We start from the raw sequence: 16487 nt of genomic DNA, 5'->3' as shown, positions 1-16487 counted from the left end.
TTTCCTATTCTGACTGGTGGGAATTCAAACTGGAAGGCGAGCATGTTTCATTTGGGAGCTTCATAGACTTCCTCCTTCTCCTTTTGGGTGGTTCTTTCCCTGGTTGAGGAGAGTTTCCTTTCAGGCCTGCACTGATCACACTTAGTTCAAGACTCAAGAAGGACCCTCTCCAGATACCTGAAGCTATCTCTCTGTGCAGCCTTTCCTTTCCGGTGCTCTTCTCTGGATGCACTAGAAATGATAGGGTCTTCATCTCTCTGGACTCACAACTCTGTCATCTCAACCCTGAAGACCTTTTGGGTCTCTGCCTCCACTACAGCTTGGAAGCTTTTACCATGGAGTAAACCAGGGTAATCAGAGCACTCCCTTTTTATGTCTCCCTCTCTCAGAGATTACTGCTTTGTCAGAGTCTGAAGCCCACTGTTTCATAATTTTGTTGTTGTTTTTTGTTTGCTTTTCTGTGTGTTTCAGGGTGTTATGTAAAGCCAGTCCTTGTTATACTATTTTGTCTGGAAACAGACCTCAAATGTGTTTGCTTTGATTTCATCTTTTCTGTTTTCTACAAGTGAAGTAAATCTAACATATGTGCCTGTGTTACACTAATTGGGAATTATATCAGAATCACCTCAAGGAGAATCTGAGGTGACAAATCATAAGGTAAAAATTTAATGTGCGTTCATGCTACATTATATGGATCCTGTGTACACTACCCCTGCTGCTGTCCAGCTGGGAAGCTAGTTTCAGGAAGGAGTTAATCCTTTCTCTAAGACATAGTTATTTCTCCCGACATTTTTTTTTCTTTTCACTGCAGAAACAGGCCCATTAATCATCATTTTGAATTGGGGTTATGCAAGGCCAAACAGTTCCAACTTGCAAACTGATGAAGTTTGGCAAACCCAGTCGAATTTCCAGAACAGCATCTAAGCACAGTGCACCTGCCTGTACCTTCACTTGAACTCCTACTTTGCCAAGTTCACTTTGTCAATATTTGCTGGGCTAAGAGTCAGGACTTGGATGCCTTCAAACCTGAAATAAGCTTCCTTGCTTGTGGAATTCCCTGCATGCAAACTTACAGATATTACAACATAGACACAGGTGGTCCTTAAGTGAATCTGATCAGTGAGCCTACATATCCTTCTTTGTTTCTCTTCCCTCAGCTTCAGCTTGCTTTCTACCCCCTCTTTCAATGACTAGTGCTTTTTCCTGCTGTTTGTCTGATGCTGTTCTTAGGTCAGCTGGGTTATAGCAAGTGGGGCTGGATTCATTATGAAGAGAAACCTAGTTTTTGTTTGTATGTTACCTAATTAGTAAATCACTTTTATCAGGTGGCACATTGACTGAAGGGAACTAAAGGGAACATTTCTCAAGGAGACCACCAAGCAAATAAAAATCTTTCTCACATCCCATTTTACTGAAGTAGCTGCCAACACTACTCTTTCTGCATGCAAGACCAGCCTTAGTTTTATTTGCAGTTCTCAAGTCTGATCTGATGTTCCACATATATTTTTTTCTGGATCGTATTTTAAAACTAATTAACACTTATTGTGGGCTTATTATGTGCTTGGTACTCAGTAAGAAGTTTCACAAGTTCTTTAGAGATTGTTAAGCTTCAATGACAACTTAGTGAAGTGACTATTTTAATCCTCACTTTATAGACAAGAAAACTGACCCTGAGAGAGGTTAAGTGACCATTGAAGTCCTCGCAGTACGCTATAGAGTCAAGATTCTAACCTCCATCTAGTTTTTTCCCACTACACACAGTTTGGGAGCTAAAGTAATTAATATGAAGATTCATAGGCTGTGTGCATTAAGCTGTCCACTTATGCTCAGCAGGTCAATTATGAAATCATCTTTATCAAGCACAGGATTATATAGGCAGTTTCTCTTCAGATACAAACACAGACCAAGCTATTTTCATAGAGCTTTGATCTTAGCAAGGAAAGATCTTTTCTGAGTCCAGAGTAGGTTGTGAGGTATGCTCCTTGGAGGTAAATAAGGAGAGAGAGGAGATATTAGTAAACATTTTAAAATGAGGCATGCGGACAGAATATTTGGTGACATAACATAAAGCATTATATTAAAAGTATAGTTTGACTTACAGGCAAATATTACAACAGGATTATTTTGTGGTTATTCATGAATGCATTCAGTTTCCTTATTGAATGTATTCTATTTTTTCTGCATAAAGAAATGTAAATGCTATTTTATCTTTCTCAAGTTCCAATTGCCTTTTTGTATTAATTATTTTGGGAGGTGATGTTAGCTAGAGATGAAGTAAGTAAGAGGGAAAAGCAGTGTATATTTGCATGGGTTTTAGTTGTTTAACCTCTGTACCAGTGTGCAGCTCAAGGAAATTCCTGTGGGAATATCTATAAGCAAATGATTTCAGAAAATGTTAAATTTACAGAGAAAGCATGTGATATTTTTTTTAAGTTGAAGTGGGAAGGTAGAAAGCCCTACAAATATTTTCCCCTTTTGTATATTGCCAAGAAATTTATGAAAGAAATATAAGTAATTCAAATAAATCAGAGATATATCTCAGAAAGACATCATCCTACCTTCCTATCTTTTATTCTGCTTGTCAAGTTTGCTTTCTTCCCCAGAGGTCACCTTTGGTAAGAGTGTGGAGTATAATGCTCCAGGCATTATTTTTCCCAGCAACTCACAAACCACACACACACACACCCCTGCTACAACATATGTCACTCAATCAGACTTCATTATTCATTAACAAGGCATCAACAGAGTATTGATTCATTCATATCTTTTATAAATTAATGTTTTAATTGGTTATTTTTAGATAGAGGAAAGGGGAGGGGAGAAGGGGGAGGGGAGGGGGAAAATGAGAGAGAGAAACATCGATTTGTTGTTCCACTTATTTACCCATTCATTGATCACTCCTTTTTTTTTTTTAGGATTTTATTTATTTTAGAGAGAGGGAAGGAGAAAGAGAGAAACATCAATGTGTGGTTGCCTCTCACATACCCGCTACTGGGGACCTGGCCCACTACCCAGGCATGTGCTCTGCCTGGGAATCGAACTAGCAACCCTTTGGTTCACAGTCCACGCTCAATCCACTGAGCTACACCAGCCAGGGCAATTGGTCACTTCTTATATGTGCCCTGACCTGGGATCTAGCCCACAGCCCTGGTGTATTAGGATGGTTCTCTAACAAAGTGAGCATATCTTTTACTGTAAAATCTACTTAAGTATCTGTCTGAGAAAACTCTGGAGTTCTCAGGATTAAAGCTCTTAAGACATTGCCAGAGAGTTCAAGCCTGGCTTATTTGGCCCATTTGAGTTTATAACTCAGCAGGTGAGTTAACAGGTCATAGTATCTTATATCAATTGGGCATTTGTTTAGTTCTTATATTCAGTATCTTTAGTTTTAGTGATTTTCAAGCCTTCATGTTGTTGCTGCTCCTGTTGTTGATTGAAATTGAAAATATAATTGTACATATTGTGGCTTATTGTGTTTGCCACAACTCTATTGTGTTATAGAGTCAAGGATTTAAAAGGTAGATCTATCTTCCAGGTATTTTCCAAAAGTATGGACCATTTTTAGAAAGTGGCTGAAATAGCAGCTCAGTTCAGATAGAGTCCTCAGCCCCTCCACTCCCTAACTACATGACAAAATTCTTTCCCATGCTTATGCCAAAACCTTAGGATCATCCTTGATTTCTCTCCTCTTCTCATACCCCACATACAAAGCATCTGAAAATCCTTTGGTCTCTGCCTTTTCTATACAAACCTCCAATTTGATCACTTCTTACCATTAACATTGTTGCTACTGTAATGCAGCAACATTGGTTCCTTTTATACGTTTTATTTTGTTGTTATTGTTGTTGTTGTTGTTGAGTTTTCTATTATTTAGTTGTTTTATAAGAATTCTTAAATGCTTTTTGAAGTATTTTTATGATGCTGACACTAAAATCCTTGTCAGATAATTCTAATATCTGACTCATCTCATCTCGGAATCTGCTGATTGTCTTCTCATTCTAGTTGAGATAGTTTTCTCATTCTTGGTAGAATGAGTGACATTTGGGTGTCCTGGATATTTTGTAAATTATTTTATGAAATTATAGATTCTATTTACTCCTTTTTTTCTTAGTAGGTATTCCCACTGTTAAGGTGTAGCAAAGGGCTGGGTGGATATATACAAGGTCTGTCTGGATAAAGTCCAGCCATTGTTAATATAATGAGAACTGTTTGTGCTATCTCATGTAACCTGGCAGCCAAGAGAAGTGGACTGGAATGTGCATGAGTGAACAATGACACCTTCACTGTACTAGTCAGTGGGGGCGTAGATGCCTTTGAGAGAGCATGTGTACTGTGTGGCCATCACATCCAAAATGACTGAGTAGAACAATGAATCTGCCTCAAATTTTGCGTTAAGCTTGAACAATCTTCCACATAAATTATTCAGATGATTCAGAAGGCCACAGCTATGGGCAACTGGTGACTGGCAGCTTCAACAGGACAACATGCCCATTTGTGCATCACATCTCATGCAGTGTTTTTTGGTGAAACTCAAATCACCCAGGTGACACAGCCCCCCTACAGCCCAGATTTGGTGCCCTGTGACTTCTGGCTTTTCCCAAAACCAAAATCACCTTTAAAAAGGAAGAGATTTCACACCATTGATGAGATTTGGGAAAATATGATGGAACAGCTGATGGTGACTGGGAGAACTGAGTGAGGTCCCAAGGTACCTACTTTGAAGGGCATTGAAGCATTATTTTTCTATATACATTGTTTCTTGTATCTTCTTTAATAAATATCTCTATTTTTAGCTTCCTATTCTACAAATGCAGGGCACCAAGTCACACTGCTTTGTGACAGATGGGTGGGGTAGAAGTTCAGTTCCTCTACTGGTCCTTTTGACACTGGCTAATGAAAGTGTGACATTGGCTCAGACTGAGTTTTTCCTCTGAGAGGACCCAGCTGCCAATAGGGGAGGAGAGGAGGGAAGTGAATTGGCACATAATGCCACCTTTTCCCCATCACCTCCTGTCACCATTGATTTCAGTTCTCATTGGGCTCCAGTGACACTGGGATGAGCTTGTGAAGCAGAGTGGTGATAAGCCCCACTTCTCATTCCCTCATTAAGTCTCTGTGCTGCAGGTAAGAGTGAGGCTCAGTTTATTTCTGGACCCCACTGATACCACCCGAGTAGGGCAAAGTACCCTCAGCTTTTCCTGGGCAGGATATATAAGATCAACTCCCCATTCAGTCATGTTGACACTAACTCTGCAGGGGAATCAGAATTTTGCCTGCTTTAGCCAGGTTTGGGGATGGGTTGTGGTAGACAAATTGCTTACTTCTTGACCCTGCTGGCACCACTGGGTGGAGATTGGAGCACTACTGTGTGATGTCCCTGCACAGGGGATGAGGGACGTAAAGTGGTGGGAGAGGTGAGAGCAGCTTCCTTCTTGGCACAGCTGTTGACAGCAAATGGCACCAAATGTTAGATGGCACCAGATGTTAGACTTCAGATAAGAAGTGAATTCAGAACCAAGGAACCCAAATAGAAAGAGAACATTTGTTTATTCAGCAAACAAAGGGAAAGTACACTTGAAAGAAAAGAATCAGGCAGGTGGCTGGAAGAGCTGCTCTGGGTTGTGGCAAAGGCACCTTATCCAGCTGGGAGGGGCTAACCACTTCTTTCTTTAGGCTGACTTATGAAGACCAGTCCTGTTGTCTCTTGTCCTGGTCCAAGTTAAATGATGCTTGTCTCTGGTCCCTTGTCCCTCCTCTAAGGGGGTCTATTGCATGACTATTGATATGAAAATTCAGGGATGCCTAAACTATATGCCAGCAATGTGCTAGAGGAGGAAAGATCATCCTGGGGGTGTGGTTTCAGCCCAGTTTTTCTTGTTGCTAGCTGCCCAGAGCTTTCCATTCTGGTAACCTTCAGTACCTGGCCTATTGTTCCTACTCTGCTCATGTTTGTCTAACTGCCTACCACATAACTAAAATTGTGGGAGTGTGTTTGAGGAGGGTGAATATTGCCAAAAATGTATTCTGTACTTTTAGGCCACATTTTTCCTGGTATTTTGAATAGGGGTTATAGGCTTCTCTGGAGATTTTTAAAAGGAGTTTGTACCTGTTAGCAGTTCTTATTGGAGTTTTCTGCAGGGTGCTATCTGGGATACATATGAGGAAATGAGGAAACAGGGAACTTATCTCAAGTTCCAGGGTTCTGAAATATCTGCTTTCTTTTTAGCTTTTCAGAGACTAGCTGTGATTATTGTTTGTGTTTTATGGATGGTAGAAGGGATGATCTGGGAGGAAGGGGACTAATTTATCTTGGTCAGAATTGAAAGTCACCAATAGTATCTGTCACGAGTGTATGTACATGGTCTTTCCTATAAGTCAGCTGGGCTAGCTGTCTGCTGAGCAGCCCAGCACCAAGGAGTAGACAAGAGTCACACACAATGACTATGCTATTCACTCAGCTTTTATTGAATGGAGGTTCACTCAAAGTAGAACATCAACACATGTTAATATCCTACTCACGCTCTAACAATCTAAGAAAATTATAACACATGCACACAGCAATCAATGGGGAATGACAAACGCGAGTCCCAAAGTCTCAGTCTTCAGGTTCAGGAGATAGCACAGTGGGCAAGGGAGTTTTCAGCATCTTGCAGGGAGGGATCTCTGGAGACAAGAGGGCAGCAGGGCAGATGAAGTCCTCAGTCCAGCAGGGCAGAGCCTCTGGCGACTGATGCCAAGGGAGATCAGCATGGTATGGAGCAGCACTCTGGTGTGTGGGGCTCGGCTGTATCAGCAGTGGTCTGGAGCCTGCCTCAGTGTAGTCAATGCTTCTGGCTCTCTTGGTAAGTGTCTTGGCATCCCGATAAAGAATGTGGAATTTCTGCAGGAGCCTATCTATGGGTGGCTGTTTGATCACGTGTGCAGGTATTTTGGATGTGCCTCCTTGACAGATGTGTGTAGTGTAACTTGGGTGGTTTCCCTCTTGAACCAAGGTGTCAGAGCTGACTGGCAGCCATCTTGGTTGACATGAGGGACACCATCTTGTTTTGTATACTTTATGCTATTTCTACTGGATCAATGCCATTTTATTGGTCCTGCTCTCCGCAGTATCTTTTGAAGATCATACGTTTTTAAATCCTATGATTTAAGAAATTGTGTGATTAAAAAATAGCCATAGATAGGCCTGGATGTGACTACTTGCCTTGGCTTCCCAGTTGGGACTTTGTGATCAGATTGTCCTGAGGTTATTTTTGGTCACTTAGCTTGTCAGGCCACCATGTCCACTCCCCCACCCCCGCCCCCTGAGCTTGTCAGGTTTATCACATAGCCCCTTTTTGTTCACAATAACCTTACCACTTCATAAAAAGTCAGCTGTTGATTTTTCATAAATGCTCTGCAGTATGTTTAGGAAGTTTCTATTTGTAGTTTTTTGGAAGTTTTTTTAATTAGTCAAATTTTAATTTGTCAAATACTTTTCTACATCTGTTGAGATAATTATGTTTTTTTCTTTGTTAATCTGCTAAAGTATTTTGATTAATATTTGTATGTTTAACTTTGTCTTTCTGGCAAAACCCCAATTAGTCATGATGTATTATCATTTTTAGATTTGTGGGATTTGATTTGCTGAAATTTTGTTTAGAATTTTTACATGCACTTTTATTAGAAACATTGGTCTGTATGTTCTTGTTATTTATTTGTCAGGTTTTAGTATCAGGGTTTTCTTTAGATATTACTTGGTTATACATTTGCTAACTTTCCTAGACCTCAGTGCCCATGAACCTTATTTCTTTTTCTCATTTCAGCAGGTCTTCTTTGATATGTTCCCACCTTGCCAAAAATAATTAAAGCCTCAGATGGTTTGTAATGAACTTCAAGGTCAAGAATAAATTACTATACATTTGAATTACAATCTTTTGATTTATGGTGGCCCCAAAATGAAAGTAATGAAATATTATAGCATTAAATTGTGATCAAGTCTTTAATAATGAATATTCAAATAGTTCATTTTAGTAAAAATGGAAATAATGGGAAAAATGGAAAAAATGGAAACTATTTTTTTGTATAAAATTTTTAAACTACCATTTTCACCTCAATTTTTTAAAATATTTTTCTTTCCTGGTGAAACACTTCAGTGACCATGAAGAATGAAACACAGAATACACCTAAACTTGTTTCTACCTTCCCCTCCTCCTACTTGTTTAACTTTACTAAACTATTGTGAAACAATTATGCAAATGGTGATAATTAATTTTTATCTGTACACAAGTGAAGCTTTTAATACAAGATGATTATTAAAGGTTTAATCTCTCCAAGGAGAATGGAAAAATAGGAAGTAAGTCATTATTAGAAGAAATATGGTTTGCAAAATAAAAGAATGCAAATATTGATTTTTTGACCCTGGGTCTGGTACCACAAGCAGATTTTGCTCTTTCCCTTGGAGTAGTTACACATGGTACAGTTATCTAGATCCTTCAATGCAGTAATACTTTAAATTTGATATGAAATCAGGCGATCATTAGAAACAATATTTATTAGAGAAATTAAAACTAGGTATAAGGTTATCTGATAAAATAGAACATTAATTTTACAAATGTATAGTTTAATTTTTTCCTCACAAAAAGATTAATGGGCATTTTAAAATTTTCAGGTAGTTTTCAATAGCATTCATGTATTCAAGGCTACTCTTTTCTGAAACAATCTTATTTGCAAAGTTTCCCCTCTCTCAACAACTGTTTTCTATCTGTCTCTGTTCTATGTCTTAAAATGTGTCAGATATTTAAGGGGATCTAAAATGCTCTTGTGTAAGGTGATGGTATAGTACAGTATACTTTGAGTGAGAGCATCATCACACATAAGCTGCTATTGAAACTTTGCACTCCATGACCCTTCACAAGTATGCCAATGCTAAGGCAGAGAGAAGAAACTTTCCCTCAGGGCCTTCTCTTTTACTTCCATCCACTAACTCTGAGTGAGGGAACCCACAGTGTTCCCTCAGCCTGAATTTTCCAGATAACTGAGTCCCAGTAGCTTTCTGTGTTTCAAACAGTGCTTTGAAAACTTTGGGCTTACCAATTAAACTCTTTGTTTTCAAGTTATTTTTGGATCTTTAGAAAATGTATTTTCTATCTGTTCATGGTATTTGAGGAGAAGATGAAGTACTATATGAGCTGTCTTCATCGAATATGCACTTTATTTAATCATCCCAATAACTGTAGATGGTAATATTATCTATACCATCATGTTTTTTTAATAGAAAATTAAGCTGCAGCTTGGGGAGATTGAGTGACATATCCAAGATCGCACAGCTAATTGATAGCAGAACACATACTAAATTTTACAGGTCCTTGAATTTACAAACCATGATCTTGTTTTAAGCTAAAGTCAGTATAGCCTAGTGACAATTTAGAAGAATGTTCCATAGAGATGGAGAGCATGCTGTGAACAGTCGCAGCTCCATACAACATGTAAGATATTGTTAGGGTTATTTGGAAATCTTTCACAGAATTATCACAGAATTATCTAAAATGGTAAGTGTTCAACTATGGCAGATATGAAAGAGACTATAAAATGAACAAATATCATTTTGCTACTTCTATGAGTTAGCAGAAGCTGCTTATCAAAAACTTCACAGATGTAAGTGAAATCCCAGGGTTATTTTTCTACCCAATTAAAATTTCATAAACCTTAAAATACCATAAAAATGAGTACTCTGATTTTTACAGGGAAAGGTGGTAAAGTTAGAGTGGAATTAGAATAGTCTTTCTCAAATCTTTGAGAAAGAGTAAGAGCTACCTCAAATATCATCTACAATTTAAAAATCCATCTCTTGCCAAAAGTATAGCTATAGAAAGAATTTTGTATTTTAATAATTAAATAAGATTTTATTTTACTTTCATTATTAAAATAAAACCCTACTGTTATTTTTTTAATCATTAGAAAGATTGATTTGTACCCATTATCTTATAGAAAAATGGAATTGTAGATATGATTGGTGGAATAGTTAAGAAAATTGCAATTCATCTTTTATCACTATGCATATCTTTATTGCCTAAAGCACCTTTCAGCTTTAAAATATACCTGGCAGTCATAAGACTTTGTTTGCTATGAGATTGAACACTGTTTCTCAATATATGCCACAAAGCAGCACATAGTGTAATAGACTCTGGAAGTCTCTCTCCGTACCTGGGGGAGCCCTTTGAAGGCTGCTATAGTTACTACTGATAATGACTCACACTTGAAATCCTCCGGGGAACTGGAGCCACCTCATCCAGAGGGGCTGAAGAGGCCTCTGAGTCATTTCTTGACTGGAAAGGGTTCCAAATACCTGCTGTCTTGACTCCAGAAGGGAAACAGCAGCTTGCTTCAATCCTACTGTCTCAGACTGATACTGGTTATACCAGAGCTCAATTCCTTCCTTAGCTCTCTGCTTTTTTTAAATTTAATTTTATTTTTTGTTGTTCAAATACAGTTGTCTCCATTTTCTCTTTCCACTTTCCACTCCAGCCGTCCCCACTTCCCACCCCCTTGATCCTACCCCCAATTGGCCAGGCAGTGAAAGACAAATACTACAAATACCATATGATCTCACCTATAAGTGGAACCTAATCAACAAAACAAACAAGCAAGCTCTCTGCTTTTTCATCTTGCTCCCTTCATTCCTAGTGGTCTTACTTGAGAGTAGTCCCTTAAAAACCACTTGTGGAAGAATCCTAGTCTCAGGGTGTACTGTCAGGAAACCAGACCTTAGATACGTGGCAACCCACAGTAATTATCTCCCTTTTTTATACTCAAAAGTGTGACTGGGTTCAATTTTGAAATATATAGATGCCTGCATTGCCAATAATATTGCTGGTTGTGTTACTTAATTCTATTTTTTCTCTTCTGTGTGCTCTTCTTGTATTGAATGGAGAATACTGAGGCTATTTATTATAAATATTGAAATGAATTTTATAAGCTGTTGAATGTGAAAAGAAAATGCTCCTATTATGGGTATTTTTGAGGAAATTACTAAAAGATTATGTCACACAGCAAGGTCACACTTAATGGTAATCAGTTCCTTTCTTCCTGCATATTTTAGAAATAATTTTATAATCACTGCCTGTCTGTTCCAGATTTTACTGTCTCCCACCCATTTCTCCTGCTGGCAGCTCTTTACTGTGCTGTAGTGTTTTTCAGTTTTACCAGACTGGGAATACAAGAGATATGAAACAGAAGCTGATTCCCTCTATGCCCTTCTGATGTGGACAACATTAATTTATAACAAAGCTGTTTTGCCATTACTGAAAAAGAAAAAAAAAGCAAACAGCTGGTTTGATGGAAAATCTGCCGTAATCCCTGGTGAACAGGGAGTTCAGACATGATACAAGCTGACAGAGGGTGAAAAAATAATCTCCCGGCAGATGAGTTAGTGCAGCTAGGATGCACAGGATAAGATGCCATTTGCCAGACAAGACAACACAGGGCATTGTGTGGTCATACAGTGCACTTACAAAAGGTGACATTGGGGAATGATAATAACCAGCTAACCATTGTTTATAATGATGAAAAAGTGCCAACAAAATTTATGGAAATAAAGATTTAGATATATCACATGCAAAGGAGGTTCATCTGCTTAGAATCCATTCAAGATCATTGTTCTATCTCATTTGATATTTTCCTGAACACCAGCAGAGGCCTCCAGACACTTCTGTAAGCAAACAAACACCACACACACAGAGGGGAGAACGTGACACCCATTGTGTCCATTTTCATGCAGAGGACTCAGATGGAACTTCTGATGATGATGATTTCAGTGAGAGTCAGCTCTAATTAGAGGAGCTGCTAACTTTTGTTGTATAATCTGCTGAAGTGCCCATTAAAACAAACAAACAAACAACAAACACACACATATACAAACACTTTGATCTAGAATAGAAGGAGATCATGGTATGTGAAATGATAGTAATTTTAGATCACATTTAACTATGATCACAATGTGGGCATTTCTCTGTTAACAATTATGATGTTAGCAATAGTTCTCTCAAGCCACATAACTTGTTCAGTATTCTTGGTAGCAAAACACTATAGTTGGAGAGGGAATGGCAACAAGGTCATTTGTGGACCCCCATCCTGGGTTATTTGGCAAGTACCACTTTTTGTCTCAAAGTTGGAACTGAGTGTAGTCCTAAAGGAAAAGTTTGCTAAATAGTTACTAGTCATTAAAGCTTTACAGAAAATATAACTAACTCATAAAGAACCTACTAATGAGCAGTCTGAAGCACCTCTTCCATTTGTAAGTATTTGTGTTTATGTGAGTGGTTGCAAATAAGTGCCCAAGACCTACATGGCCACTATGGATTAACTACATGCCCCCCCCCAAGTTTTAATGAATAATCACAATTATAATCACCCAAGTCCTATAATACCCCAGGATGTCTTCTGCTTCTCAAATAAATGTCCATCAGATTCTTCTCATAAACTCTGCTCAGCCCTGACCTCTGCTCACTGCTTTCAGAAACTACAACACCTTCTTTATATATTAGACCCTCCTCTGACTATACCTTTAGAAGTATAAATACATTAATTTTGCTGCCATATTAATTGATTTTAGCTAATTAGGAACACGTTTTTTGACCCTGATATGATAAGGAAGTGTGAACACATTTTTCCCCGCAGCAGGTTTGTTATTTGCTGAGATAATAGAAGAGTGTTAATTAGACATAATTCTACTGTCAGGTTGATGGTTTTTGAACAGTATTCACCATATAGTCTAAAACAGTGAGAGTAGAAGCTGGGTTTTGGCCATTGGCGTTACGTGTCACATGAGGTTAGCCCACCTTTGGAATAGAAACCTGGTGGAAGTGAATGTGTATGTGCTAAAGAAGCCCCAAATCTGTTCTTCACAAATGTTCTTCACAGCTTAGATCTCCCTCTCCTCCATTTCAGAATGTCTCAGGAGGCTGCAGAAACACACGTGTCTCTCTTCAGTCATTGTCACTCTCTCCCAGCCTTCCAGCATCCAATTTGGTATTCATCCTGGCCCTTCTTTATTTTAAAGCAAAAGTCGCAGGTTTTGAAATTCACTGGCCTTGAAGTATTTGCAGAAAATCTTCTGAACAGTTTGGGTCCTGGGATTTCTTTCTTCAGTCTCTTTTGCTGAAGGCAAAGCTGGGTGCCCTGTGTGCTGCCTGCCTGGAGCAGCAAAGCAAAGGGAAACAAACAACAGAGCAGTTGAGATTCCTGCTAGGAGCTGGTATGTGCATGGAGTACTTTTGTTTATTTGTGAGGCTTTTCTTAGGGAATGCATGAAAAAGGAACTTAAAATAAGCAACCTTTTAGAAAAAAGGAAGAAGGATGTTTGACAACATTCTGAGTTTCAAGGCTGAATGAAATGCTCATTGGTACAATGCGAATGCTCTGTGAAGGTGTGGTGGCTCTGTAAGACACGTGCTTTCTGTTTCCTTTGTTTTCTCTTATAGCTTTACACTAATCATTTACACACTTGTTTCCCATCCCGCCTGTTACTAATCTATGGATAAAAATATTAAATAAAATAATCTCAGAATGCCCTTCTGTTATTACATTTTGATTGTGCAAGTCAAATATCAAGTGTTGATCTTACCACCAAAGACCAATCAAATTAATAAAATTTTATTGGAAATATCAGGTGATATATGCAGTTTATAACTATCTTTGAGTCATAGAATATAGTAGGATGGAGGGACAAACCCCTTAATAGAGTACCTTGACCTCTGAAAGATTAGTCTTGATAGAGTAATGTAGGGGGGAAATTTCCTTTTTTCCTTCTTAGTTCTTTTGTCTGGTCTAATAATCAAATTTACATGAGATAGATTAACAGCAAAAATAACCAAATTTAATAATGTATGTACATACATGAGTTCATTTCATAAGACGATGGGGCCCAGGACAAATCAAGCAATTAAGGCTCATGAAGTCTGTCCGGAAAAAGTCCAGCCATGTTAATATAATGAGAAAGGTTTGTACTATGTCATGTAAACTGGCAGCCAAGGAGAGTGGACTAGAATGTGTATGAGTGAACAATGATGACTTCAATGTATTATTAGTCAGTGGCAGATGCTATTGAGTGAGCATGTATACTGTGTGGTCATTGCATTCAAAGTGACTGAGTGAGCAGAACAACAAATTTGCACCAAATTTTATGTTAAGCTTGAACATTCCTCTGCAGAAATTATTTGGATGATTCAGAAAGCTCTGGGGAATGATACAATGGGTATAGTGCAAGTAAAATTGTGGCACTAACACTTCAAAGATGGTTGAGACTTTATTGAAAGCAATCCATGTTCTGGGAGGCCAACAACAAGCAGAACACCTGAGAATGTTGAATGTGTACAGGCTGCAATCAACAAAGATCAGTGACTGACAGTGCAAGAACTAGAAGCTGATCTGGGGATTCCAAAAACTAGTGTGCCTGAGATTTTATTGCAGGATCTTGGCATGAAACATGTCATGGCAAAATTGTTCCATGGCTTCTGCTACCAGAACAGAAGAAACGTTGTGCTGCAGTTGCTAATGATCCTGGGAGAACGTGTGAGGTCCCAAAATGCCTACTTTGAAGGGGACTATGGTGTTATTGTTCTATGTGCAATGTTTCTTGTTTCTTGTATCTTGTATCTTCTTTAAGAAATGTCTCTATTTTTCATAGTGCATGTCTGGACACTTTCTAGACAGTCCTCACATATGCCATCATGAGCTAAGGAGAAAGGAGAGTTGTGGTTTGGCACTTGAAAGAGGAGGAAGGCAAGCCCTGGCTGGCGTAGCTCAGTGGATTGAGCGCGGGCTGGGAACCAAAGTGTCCCAGGTTCGATTTCCAGCCAGGTTACATGCCTGGGTTGCAGGCCATGACCCCCAGCAACCACACATTGATGTTTCTATCTCTCTATCTCTATCTCTATCTCCCTCCCATCCCTCTCTAAAAATGAGTAAATAAAATCTTTAAAAAAATAAAAAGGTGTTTTTAAAATTTCAATTAAAAGAAAAAAGAAAGAGGAGGAAGGCAGTTAGCATGGAGATAGAAAAACACATTTTTGGTAAGGAAATGTCTATTGGGCCATCTTTAACAATGGGACACAGGAAAGATTTTGATCAAATAGGCCTTAATAGGTTCCGCTCTGTTTATCACATACTAATTCATATTAAACTTTAGTTATCTGTGATGATAACTCCCTTTGTGGAGCTAGTCCTCTATCTAAACCTTGTAGGCATTAGAGCGAAGATCAAAGGATTTTCCTGAGTCTTCTCTCTTAAAAATAACCAGATTAATATAATCAATATTCCAAAAAGGTCATATGTTGGGGTGGCAAACCCCACTTGGGAAAGTATTCGGAGACACTATTCACCTGTTGGTTATAAACTGGTTCAATTGATCTTTGTGAGTCCTAGCTGTCTCTTTTGTAAAATGAACATAATAATGCCTTACTTTTAGCTAGTTGTTGATATTAAGTATGTTTTCTTTTCTTTTGTCATCCTAGTATTCATACTGGTTTTTCTTAATTTTAAAACAAAAGTCATAATCATTTAACAATGGTTGGCAAATAAGCTTTTCCATTCTCTATTTTGTGTGGCAGAGTCTGGAGAAGATACTCAGAAATGGCACCTTGCAAGGGGAAGGAAAAGGAGGAAGAACAGGTCATTAGCCTCAGACCTCAGGTGGCTCAAGGAGAAAATGTATTTGGTATCTGTTACATTTTGCATCCTTCAATGATGCTTTTGTCCATGCCACTAGTGTTTCTGGCAAGGAAACCATCTGCCATGTTACTGGTGGAGTGAAGGTAAAGGCTGACTGTAATGAGCCCTCTCCATATGCTACAATGTTGGCTGCCTAGGATGTGCCCAGAGGTGGAAGGAGCTGAGTGTTACTGTTCTTCACATCAAACTCTGAGCCACAGTGAGAAATAGGATCAAGACTCATGGACCAGGGGCCGAGTCATATCTCAGCACCCTTGCCCCCTAGGGAATAAAGATGAGACAGATTGAGAATGTCACCCCCATCTCTTCCAACAGCACATGCAGGAAGGGGGTGTTGCTGTGATCACCATCTATGACTAAGACTCCTCAAATTATTGTTTTCTGTAATAAATTGTTTTTGTGTGAGCTAAAAATAATCATGGTTGGCAAATAATGGGTGCTCAATAAACATTTGGATATCTGGCATCATCTCATATATTTGTTGGTTTATGTGATTACTACCTATAGGCCCCCAATAATACATAAGTTCCATGAGAATAAGGTATGTGTCTCATTCTATAATGTTTCCTCAGCTACTGATACGTGGCAGCAGCTCAATAAACACTTGTTGTTTAGCTCAATGAAATGTCAGCTATATGGCCTGGCTGGATAGCTCAGTTGGTTTGCATTATTGTCCTAATTCACCAAGGGTGCTGGTTTGATCCCTGGTAAGGAAACATGCAAGAAAGCAATCAATGAATGCTTGAATAAGTGGAGCACCAAAAGGAACAAATGGATGTTTC

General features: G+C 38.7%; 1 pseudogene; it reads left to right on the top strand.

The window, feature by feature from the left end:
- The first annotated feature begins 140 nt into the window (after positions 1-140).
- LOC123813385 lies at positions 141-16116 on the top strand (annotated as a pseudogene).
- Positions 16117-16487: the final 371 nt, after the last annotated feature.

Source organism: Phyllostomus hastatus, unplaced genomic scaffold (genome assembly GCF_019186645.2).
Source record: "Phyllostomus hastatus isolate PE091 unplaced genomic scaffold, TTU_PhHast_1.1 phas_contig_1, whole genome shotgun sequence".
Lineage (NCBI taxonomy): Eukaryota > Metazoa > Chordata > Mammalia > Chiroptera > Phyllostomidae > Phyllostomus > Phyllostomus hastatus.
The sequence above is the reverse complement of the archived record's forward strand: the minus strand, read 5'-3'. Positions and strand labels throughout refer to the sequence as shown.